The sequence below is a fragment of the Prunus mume genome, linkage group LG8, assembly GCF_029339155.1.
Source record: "Prunus mume cultivar Tortuosa linkage group LG8, ASM2933915v1, whole genome shotgun sequence".
Classification (NCBI taxonomy): domain Eukaryota; kingdom Viridiplantae; phylum Streptophyta; class Magnoliopsida; order Rosales; family Rosaceae; genus Prunus; species Prunus mume.
The window spans coordinates 16205987-16215809 of record NC_142705.1 but is presented as its reverse complement, the minus strand read 5'-3'; the positions used below and the strand labels follow the sequence as shown (position 1 = coordinate 16215809).

Here is a 9823-nt window from a genome sequence, read left to right as displayed (position 1 = left end):
ATCAAAACTTTGGCATAAAAGGCTGGGCCATATTTCAAAAGAAAGAATGAACTTCCTGTGTAAAGAATTAGTGCTGCCACCAATTGACTTTAATGACATGGATGAAATCCGTGTTGAATGCATAAAGGGAAAATTGACAAACTTGAGAAAGAAAGGAGCAATAAGAAATGAAAATCTATTGGAATTAATTCACACAGATATCCGTGGTCCTTTTCGAAATCCAACACATGAAGGTTATAAGTATTTCATCACTTTCACAGAAGATCACTCGAGATTTGGACATGTCTACTTAATAAAAGAAAAGTCTAAAGCATTAGATATGTTCAAGGTTTATAAAACAGAAGTAGAAAGGCAACTGGAATTGAAAATAAAGGTGGTACGATCATATAGAGGTGGAGAATAATATGGTAGATTTGATGAGACTAGTAAGAATCCAGGCCCCTTTGCAAGATATTTGCAAGAAGAAGGCATAATAGCTCAATATACAAATCCAGGTATACCTCAGCAAAATGGAGTTTCTGATAGAAGGAATAGGACCTTAAAAGGTATGGTTAGAAATATGATGTGTTGTACCAATCTTCCTATTTATCTGTGGGGAGAAGCCTTGAAGACTGCAAACTACATATTGAATAGAGTTCCAACAAAAAGTGTTGACAAAATTCCTTTTGAAATATGGAATAAAATGAAGCCTAGCTTAAACCACTTAAAGGTTTGGGGTTGCAAAGTAGAGGCAAGACTCTACAACCCTATAGAAAAGAAGCTAGATTCAAGAACTGTGAGTTGTTACTTTGTAGGTTATCCTGAGGGAACAAAAGGATATAGGTGCTATTGTCCAAAGTAGGGGTGGTTGTTCGGTAACAATTTTTACTCAAACCGTAAACCGACCGACTATTTGCGGTTTGGTGATTTTTGAAACCGCAAACCGACGCGCTTTTGCGGTTTATCAGATTGCGTAAACTGCAAAATGCGGTCGGTTATAATTAGCGGTTTAAAACCGCGAGTTCTCAAGCATTCACAAAAATATAAATTCACAACCTAAATAAATAAATACACAACCTCAATTTCTCAAACATATATAAATTCACAATCTCATCAACTTCTCAAGCATTCACAACCTAAGAAAATTAAAGTTACAATTTCAAGCATTCCAATTAAAGTTAAACTTCTCAAGCATTCCAATTCCAAATCCTTTAAAGTTATAAACCAAAAGGAAAATGCAAAGCAAAATGAATTAAAGTTACAACAAAAAAGAAAAATTCAATTCAAAGTTAATTAAAGTTACAAACTAAAAGGAAAATGCAATGCACCAATGTTACAAACTAAAGTTATAAACTCAAGTGTTGGTGGTGAGTGGATTTGAAGAACCTCGTTGTGTTGTTTGAGCACCAATATTATTTACAAATAAAACAACATAGTGTAGTACATTTTATTATAAGAAGAAGCATAAATAACATTAGTATAAATAAACTAATTACTTACAAGTTGTCATATGTTCTATTTCCTTGTAAAATTCAACTTCATCATCCGTGTGGCTATACTTTGCGGTTTGCGGTAACCGCAAGTTTTGAAAATCAATATCAGAACCGCAACCGCAAATGCGGTTCGGTTCTTAATACCGTAAATGCGGTTCGGTTTATCGCGATTGCGGTTTCATTATGTAAATTATCGGTTAGTTTTTGCGGTTAGTTTTTGCGCTTATCCGCCAGAAATTGTGATTTCTCTGTTCAAAACCTTTTTTTCTTCTTACATTCTACGCTTATAAATAAAAAAATAAAAAAAATAAAAAGCCCATGTGTTTGATGGCAGGCCCAATGATATGCACCATCAGATAAGAATAGTCTTAGACACTAGAAGCAGAGAGTAAACAAAACCAAGTGGGTAAGACCAAGTTGTGTAGCGGGAAAAAGGGAAAAAGAAAAGGCTCAAAGCTGCGTAAGAAGGCGCGTCGCTTACCTCCTAGGAATTTCGGAAAGTCTGGGACTTTGTTTGAATTTGAAGCCACGAACAAGATTTGTAATTGTGCCTAGTTCCCTTCAACAGAAGGTCAAGACGGTGCGTTTCAAGCCCTGAAACTCACCTGACTCGTTGAGTTTCAGCAAACCCCGTAACGACTCAAATCGCATGCAGGGAACTCACCACTCCAAGTGAGTAACAGTTTCGCAGTCAAATGTTGGAACTTTGTTTGATATGTTTGTATGAGTAGAAAATAAGGGAAAAGCTTTTTCTTTTATGATAAAGGGAAAAATATTTTTCTTTTGTGGTTGTTTTTCATCATATTCTTTGATTAGTCGAGATTTTCATTTTATTATTTGTTTTTTAAAATTTGACAATTTGTCATGCTTCAAACATATCCAAATGGCCAAGTCAGGAGTGGGTTTGCAGGAGTTAGTTTTTGGGATTGGGCAGGAAAGGGAAAGCATTGTCGTATAAATGTAGCAAAGGTGTTTGATATTAAGTCAGTGAAAAAGAAAATAAAGTTTCAGGCAGAGGCTTCCCTGCAGCAAGAAAGTTCCTTTATTTTTTCATTGTGATCATTCAAGATCACCATGAATGATAACCTTCACCAGTCGGGCGGGTGCATATATACAATGTTCATTGGCATAGTATGGCTTTTCTAATCAGCCAATTTAGTAGTTTTCTTTTAGAAAATGTGTATACAATGTTCATTGGCATAGTATGGCTTTTCTAATCAGCCAGCTAAGTAGTTTTCTTGTATGTCTTTATTCAATTCGTTATATGAGATCACTACAACAAAATGTTTCTTTAGCGATGATTTTGTCAATGAGGCATTTTAAACCTATAGCGACAAACAATATATAATCCTCGCACTAGAAGCATTTTAAAGAGGAATTAATTTCTTCGCAGTACATCTTTCAAATTTTTTCACCATTTATTAACGAGGAAATAGTTTTTTACTCACTGAAAGTGTAACGAGAATTTTTTACAATTCCCTCCAAATCTGTAGAGACCAACAATATACAATCCTTGCAATAGAAGCCATTTAGTTAGGAATTAATTGCCTCACAATATGTCTCCCACATTATTTTCACAATTTCTTAAGGAGGAAATAGTTTTTTCCTCATTGAAAGTGTTAGCGGGAATTTTTTACATTTCCCTCCTAACCTATAGCGACAAACAATATATAATCCTCTCAATTGAAGCTTTTTAACAAGGAATTAATTTCCTCGTAGTTTGTCTCCCACATTATTTTTCACTTTTTTAAAAGTACCACAATTTTTGGGCAAAATTAAAATAGGATTGTTAGAAGAAAAAAAAATGTTTAAATTTTGTTATTTCTTCATTTATTTTAATTCAAAATTAGATTTTTAGAGCTTTATGGTGAAAATAATGTCACAATGAGTTTATAGGATTTTATCTTGTATTTTTCTTATTTTTAATTTATTTATTGTGGATTTTAGAAGTTAAATCATGGGGACATAATATGAAATAGATGAGATTGACACATGTCAGCCTCTTAAGGCATCTCCTTCAGAAATTTGGCCCTATCAGATTATGACACATGTCCCTGTCTTATTATTTTTTGTTTGATCTTAAACAATCCATAACAAATTAAATAAAAATCACAAAAATACACTGAAAATTGCCACAAACTCCTTATGAAATAGTCACCCATTATGTAGATATAAAATCATAATTCCGTGTATTTTAATTAATGGGAGATCATTGAATCAAAGAAACAATAGTGTATTGAGTAGAATGTTTTGATTTGTCTATGAAGAAAGTGTAGGGGTCTTTTTATTCTAGCAGCTTGACGAATGAGCTTGGGGCCGAAAAGAGAAACATGCATGAAATTGCCCTTTGAGTCTGAGTTCAAGGATCAAGCCCCCAGAGTGTTTCGAAAGGGTAACTGAGCCTTAGGAAACACCTTGGTCTTCTTCACCAACAAAACCAACAATTGCTTACAGATAAATTTTTGGGCTTGGCATGAGAGCTTGTGACATGGGAGCTGAGTATTCGTGAGTTTAGCATGAGAGAGAGAAGGCTTGGGGTTTCCTATGAGGAACAGAGGCTTTGAGAGTGATGAAGCTTGCTCTCTAAATATGTGTTGTGGAAAGAGAGGTAGAAGATGAAAGCATGGATGACTTTAGCATATTTCCAGCAGCTTGATGAAAGCTTCGTCAAGCTCATGGGCGATTTGACAAATGAGAAAAATGGAAGCAATGGAAGAACAAGGCATGAAATCGAAGGGTTCCAGAGATGAGAGATGATGCTTGCTCTCTCTGGATGTGGGTTTTGAGAAAGAGAAAGAGGAATGGAAGAACAAAGCATGAAATTGAAGGATTCCAGAGTGAATGCTTGCCTTCGATTCGTTCTTGTCTGTCCCATTTTTGATTCGTTCTTGTCTGTTCTGTCCATTTGTGAGTTGTTTTGCTGGGAAGAAAGTGTCTCCTTTTATAGGAGTTAGAAGACTCAATTTTATCAAGCCACCCTCTCCTTTTTCCTTCACTTTCTTCCATTTATCTAGTTTGGTGAAATTTCTCTAGCTTGAACCTATAGGCACGCAGCTTTTTGGGGTTCCAAGGTCCTCAAGCAGCTGGACTCTTCATGTGAGTGAGGTGCCACCCACTTTTGCTTCTTGTTTTCTCACCAAAGTTTGAAGAGGAAAGAATGGATAAAGGTGCTTGGTCAAAAAGGTGATCAGCACATGGGTTTGCTTGCTTTTGCTGGTTCGGCTTTGAACTGGTTTTAACATAGCACGACGTTGGATATTTTATAAAATGCTTTGGGCTGCTATGTTTTGTTTCCAACGGTTTGTGAGTTCCTTTGATTTCGTCACGGAAGCTTTGGTGATGTGGATTTTTTATGGGCTATGGCTATTGAACATTTTTTAAAGATGTTTGGGCCTTTTCTTAAGGTGATGAGCTATTGAGTTTTCTCTCATGCTTGCCCATATGTTTGACTCAAGAAATGAGCTTGAGTTTTGGTGCTCCCAAGTAGCCCAAAACTTCCACTCCTTAGACCATCAATGGGCCTCGTGAATACTCGTGACCATCCATACCACAACCCGCTCAAAGCCCCATTCATTAGCGTGGCTTAAACCCACTTAAGCTTGCAGCGTGGCACGTTGCTTATTTGATTGGTGTGGCATGTGTGTAAAGCGTATATGACGAACTTTCGCGTGCCCAAATCGGGTTTCTTCTTGATAAGGTATCGTAATGGGCCAAAAATTTATTTGGGCGAACCGTGGATTTTTTGGGCCTCAACAGAAAGTTAAGTTTTTATTGTTGCTTTGTATTTTTATAATTTATAATTATATTTTTTGAGCTTTAAAAGAAGAGAATATCACAAGGAGTTTATAGGAATTATCGGTGTTTTTTGGGATTATTTATTTATTTATTATGTCATTTTCTTGTAATTTATTGTGTTATAGAAGTAAACAATTCGTAAGAAATTAAATTAAAATCAGAAAAATACACCAAAAACTGCTACATACTCCTTACAATATAGCCTTCAATTATGGAGATCAAAATTCAGGATTCCAAATATTTGAGTTAATGGTAATTAATGGATTAAAGAAACAAGATTATAAGGTGGTATAATGTTTTGATTTGTCTATGAATAAAAGTGAGTTTTTGTTATTACTTTGTATTTTTATGATTCAAAATTAGATTTTGGAAGTTTTAAGGTGAATAAAATGTCACAAGGAGTTCTTAGGAATTTATGGTGTGTTTTTCTGATTTGAAATTTATTTATTATGAATTTTAGAAGTTAAATTGTAGGGAAATAATAAGAAATATAAAGTATTGACATGTGTTAGCTTTTTAAAGGCTGTCTGTCAGTATTTATGACATGTGGCCGTATAACATGGTGACATGTGTTCTTTTGTTGTTATTTATTATTTTTATCTTAAAGAATTCATAAAATTATTTTCGCGTGAGTGCCTTTTTTCACAAAATTTTCATTTCGCGGTTTCATTCCTTCGAAATTGCTCTCTCTCTCGTCCCTAACCTAACCACAAACCCCCACTCTCTCTCTCTCGCCCTCTCAGACCCCAAATGCTCTCCCTCTCTCTCCAACCCAAACCCTCCATCCTCATAACCATACACAGCAGTCCTTCACAACCTTTGATGCAGCACCACACATTCCAAATGAAGCCTCAAGATTGAATCGTACATGCCAGCATGCACTAGCTAGCAAAGACCAAATATGACTCAACATATGCTCAGCATATTCTCTTCCCAAACGGCTACCTTTGCTGGTCCTTATCCATTAGCCCTTCTATGCATTTATTTATTCTTTGTGTAATACATAGAGTGAAAATATATGATACAAAAACTTCTTTATTGTCTTCTCTGCCTCGTCTTTGTCTCTGCATTCCTTTTCTCTTTGCATCCTTCTCTTCCTTTTCAAACTGATGGTTCTGAAAACTGATGGGGAGAATTTGAACCATGTATCTCTTTGTTCTCAACCTCTGACAGCCTCCATGTCATGTGAATTTCCTTCCTCCCTCCTCAATTTATGCATGTCATATTGAGAAATAATATAACCGCTAAATCCCCAAACCCAAACCGCTGCCTTCCATCCATATGGGTCTCGGCTCTTTGGAAAAGTAAAAGGTATGCTTTGATTGTTGTTCTTAGTATTTTGAAGGGTCAGAGGGTTGGAATGGTTCTGGGTTTGGTTATGTTGAAGGTAATAATTTGGTGGTGGTCCTAAACCCGAGTCCGTAGGCAATCGGGCCTCCAGATCCGAGGTTTGAAGTTGGGGCTGTGTATGAGACCTCGAAAGAGGTCTTTTCAATGCCAAAGGTTCAACCTTTGTCTTTTGGTGGTCAAGTGGTGGGGATAAGTGCAGCTTCCTTGGTAGTTCGAATATATTTGCTTCTTTTGGAACTTTAATTACTATTTAATATATATTGTTCTGCTGAATTGATCGTGTAATTTGACACTCAAGCTTTCATTTTAGAAGCAAAACAAGGTGTCTATTTTGGTGTTTTTGCTGTGCTCATCTATAATGTATGTGGGGAAAAGAACCCAAGATACAGCTTTTTGGTTTTCCCATTTTTGTTTGTTAAACTGACGTACATATCATCTCCAAGTTAAACTGACTAGCAAGATGTTTAATTTACTTTCTTTCTAATACAGCATAAGTCATGTAAGATTATTACAAAAAGGGATTGACAGATTGACAGACCCAATACAAGATTTCTGGTTTTGTTTATGTTAATTCATGTAAGATTATGAATATTTTTGAATATGCATACTGCAGGGGAATATGGGTTGATGAGTATATGAGGCATTGGGGGGTTTAAAACCTTAAAGGCATACTTTAGGAAATAAAAACTCAATGGCTCTAAAAGGAAATGCCCACTTGGAAATTCTTTACCTCTAAAGACAATAATTTACTTAAAAAGATGGTGAGCATGATTGGTGACTAACAAATTAGGCCTAATATGATAGTTAATGATGGTTTATGCTTGAAAAGGACTCTGTTGTTATGTCTTTTGACTTTCTGCTTTCTGTTTATCAGTTGTGGTAGCCAATTGGGTTGTATCTGTTTCATCATTTATTTTCTCTAATTTAACTTCTTCTCTTACTGTTGTTCATCCTCAAACTTAGAGAAAGAAAAGTAGTTTGGTTGGTTGGTTGAATTGAGTTTCATTGATTTGGGGCCTTTAAAATATGAGCTACTGTTAGTTTTTAAGGACTGGAGTTGTTGTATTGATAAGTTTTTAACACTTTTGGTTTTAGAAATTTGGAACTAAATTTGATTTTTCTATCATATGTGCTTCTGGTTTGTTTAAGAATACATGTTTCTGTTTTTTTTATAAGAATATATGTTTCTGTTTTGTTTGCTTTCAAAAATGTGCTTTTAGTTTTATGCAAGTGGACTAAACTTGGTTACTAGGATAACTTTATCTCTGCACGTGAATATTTTAAAAGCTTAAGCATGGGAGGCTGATAAGAGAAGGGCATTTGTACTTGTATAGGAAATAGGTGCAACCGCGGATTCTGGACTTGTTTTATGTAGCTTGCATCATTAGAATAAGGATTTAATAACTGGAAATTTGTTGTTGGTGAGGTACATTTCCTCACTGTCCAGATTTAGCGAGGAAATTGTGACTTTTGGCGAGGAAATATTTCCTCGCAAAAGCGCTTTTTTGTTTTTGTGGATTGCCACCTTCTTGTTTGGAAGACTTGTGAACTTAGATATTTGCAGAATCCATTTTTGTTCTTTCAATTTAATAGTGCTAGTGTAACGTATGCAGGTGCTTCTTTCGTACGGTTTGTATGTTTAGCTAGGTTTAATTATTTAGGAGATAAATATTTTTTCTATTTTATTTTTTTACCATGAATTGTTTCTTGTCTTGGAAAAAGTGAGAGGCTGTCTTCTGTAGATTAAAGATTTAAATCTCTTACAAGTAGCTTAAATTGGCCCTCGATGTACTCAAACGGGCTGAATGGTTGGTCATGTAAAGAACATAAATGGATCTGCTTTTCTTGAGTGAGTTTTATGGTGTGGTGAACAGAGTGGCTGAACAATTTGTCTGTTACCTAGATCATCCGTTCTGTCATGGCTGCCTTTTCTTTTGGTTCTTTAGGCATGTGGATTCGTCCTATTAATTATGTTCTTAAGAGATGCATTGGTTCAAATGCATCCATGTTTTTCTGGTAGATTGCTGGGAGATATTTCATCCCAAATTGAGTTCTTTCATCTTTGAAAAAATTGAGCACATTTTGTGGAGATACCGATAGCCAAATGGTCGTGGCTGCACTAAGAACCACATTGTTGGGTTGACCTACATCTAAAACCATGGCAGAATGTTTTTGACAAACATGTGAGCCTCAAAGCCGCTGCTTCATTTAGATATAAAAGGGATGCAACTATTCGAGCCCTATGGGACAATGCCCTTGAAGCATTTGAGGCCTGATTGGAGCTTTTCAAAATGAAGGTAGACTTGTTTCTCTTGGAGTCCAATGTGTTGATGCTCAAGTTACAGGACGCAACTAATTTCAAGCGTCTATTCGGGCTTGGTCTGTCTGAAGAGATGCCTGAGATTGGTTGCGTCCTGTAGCTTGAGCATCACCACATTGGACTCCAAGAGAAACAAATCTACCTTCGAAAGGCTCCAATGAGGCCTCAAATGCTTCAAGGTTGTCCCATGGGGCTCGGGTGGTTGCATCCCTTTCATATCTAAATAGGGCAGCGGCTTTGAGGCTCACATATTTGTCAAAAGCATTCTGCCAAGGAACGTAACAACTCTGAAAAAGAGAGCAATGATCTCTTTCAAGTATTCACTAATGCTGCGTTGCCTGACCATGCCTTTGATGTAGCAGACCCTTCATTGCTCCTTGAAAGAGATGATGCGAAGGGTAATGATGACAGATGGTGACATGCAAGAAAGACTAAGTACAAGAAATCAGGATCGCGACCTAGTTCAAGAAAGAAAATTGGAGAAGTGTTTGGTTTCAGTGATGAAGATAGGACTTTCATGTCTGTAATCTCACAAGGGGAGCAGATGCTTATGAATGTCGTTGTGAACAAAATAAAGTCAATTAGAGACTCATATAAGCTCATCTATGTGCAATAGATTATTTTAATAAGGATGTTTTGTGTATCATGTATGTATGTGACATCATGTAAGGCAGTATTCTATATGGCAGAATGAGAAAATACTTTTACATCGTTTATGCTCTTCTTAGTCTCTCCCTCACTCAACTAGAAGACATTCTGATTCACATTATGTTTCCTTTTCTTTTCTTCTATTTCTTTGCACATTGCCTTGCTTGCTCTTGCTATGTCACTGCATAATAATAAACTAAATAAAGGGATCTTTGTCTGTATATATTCAGTTACAAAT

General features: G+C 36.0%; 1 long non-coding RNA gene across 1 annotated transcript; it reads left to right on the top strand.

The window, feature by feature from the left end:
• Positions 1–6226: 6226 nt before the first annotated feature.
• LOC148914850 (uncharacterized) lies at positions 6227–9653 on the top strand. The gene is made up of 2 exons (XR_016122618.1): positions 6227–6578; positions 9300–9653. It is a non-coding gene; the product is annotated as an uncharacterized LOC148914850 (long non-coding RNA).
• The last annotated feature ends 170 nt before the right edge of the window (positions 9654–9823 follow it).